The sequence below is a fragment of the Gekko japonicus genome, unplaced genomic scaffold, assembly GCF_001447785.1.
Source record: "Gekko japonicus isolate JY-2015 unplaced genomic scaffold, Gekko_japonicus_V1.1 scaffold37577, whole genome shotgun sequence".
Lineage (NCBI taxonomy): Eukaryota > Metazoa > Chordata > Lepidosauria > Squamata > Gekkonidae > Gekko > Gekko japonicus.
In genome coordinates this window covers 1-1003 of record NW_015222172.1, presented here as the reverse complement: position 1 = coordinate 1003, position 1003 = coordinate 1, and the positions used below count along the sequence as shown (strand labels likewise).

Genomic DNA, 1003 nt, shown 5'->3' with positions numbered 1-1003 from the left:
GAATTTCCCAAGCCAGAGTTGCCAACCCTCAAACAGCCCTGTAAGGTAGGCTGACGTTATGCCTATGCTATGAGGAGAAGAATAGAAGCAGAAATAAATAAATGCTTGCTTTAGACACCCTATAGGGTTTATGGCCATGCTGAGATTTGAGCAGTAAGTTTATAATATCCAGTTACAACAAGTGTCTGTATTACCTCAGGTGTGTCAGACCTCTGATGTGAGTTCTCTAGCCGCACACCTTCAGCAAAGTTTCTTTCCTGGCTCTTCGGGATGTTCCTAGGCAGAAACAAGTTGTGGTGGAGCTTTCTAAATTGTGACACTAACCACTTCTTTTCCCACATTTTGATTGTCTGTCTGTTTTCACTGTTTGCCTGATAGAGTGAGAATGATGAAATTCTTCCACTGTATGTGACCCTTTTCACGTTCTCCCATGCAGAGCTGTCTTTTGCCATGGGGCTGAAAGGTGCTCAAAAGGCACTGTTTCCCCTACGCTCAGTCCCAGATGTGGTGCGCCTTTTTGAGCTGGAGCTTCGCCGGGAACAACCAGACCTGGTGCTTCTCTCCTTAGTCTTGGGCTTTGTGGAGCACTTCCTGGCTGTCAACCGCGTCTTACCCACCAATGTACCAGGCATCAGTTTTGAGCCGGCCCAGGGCCCTGACAGCTTGACTTACTTCCCAGTGGCCGACCTGAGCATTGTTGGTGCTCTGCACGCCCGTTTCACAGCCCAAATCCGCGGGGCTGTCGATCTCTCACTCTATCCCCGTCCTGACGGTTACTCCTCCCGGGAGCTGGTTAAGAAAGTCTCGGACGTCATCTGGAACAGCCTGAGCCGCTCCTATTTCAAGGACCGGGCACACATCCAGTCCCTGTTCAGCTTCATTACAGGTGAGGCTTCCCGCTCTCTCGAGGGGTTCCTGTGCTGCCGTTTTGTGGCCTCCCATTGTGGAGATGGGAGGGGCTGTGGCTCGGGAGTAGAGCCTCTGCTTGACACACAGAAGGTCC

At 51.2% G+C, this 1003-nt stretch overlaps 1 pseudogene; it reads left to right on the top strand.

Moving 5' to 3' along the window:
• Window positions 1–263: 263 nt before the first annotated feature.
• On the top strand, window positions 264–917 carry LOC107125300 (annotated as a pseudogene).
• The last annotated feature ends 86 nt before the right edge of the window (window positions 918–1003 follow it).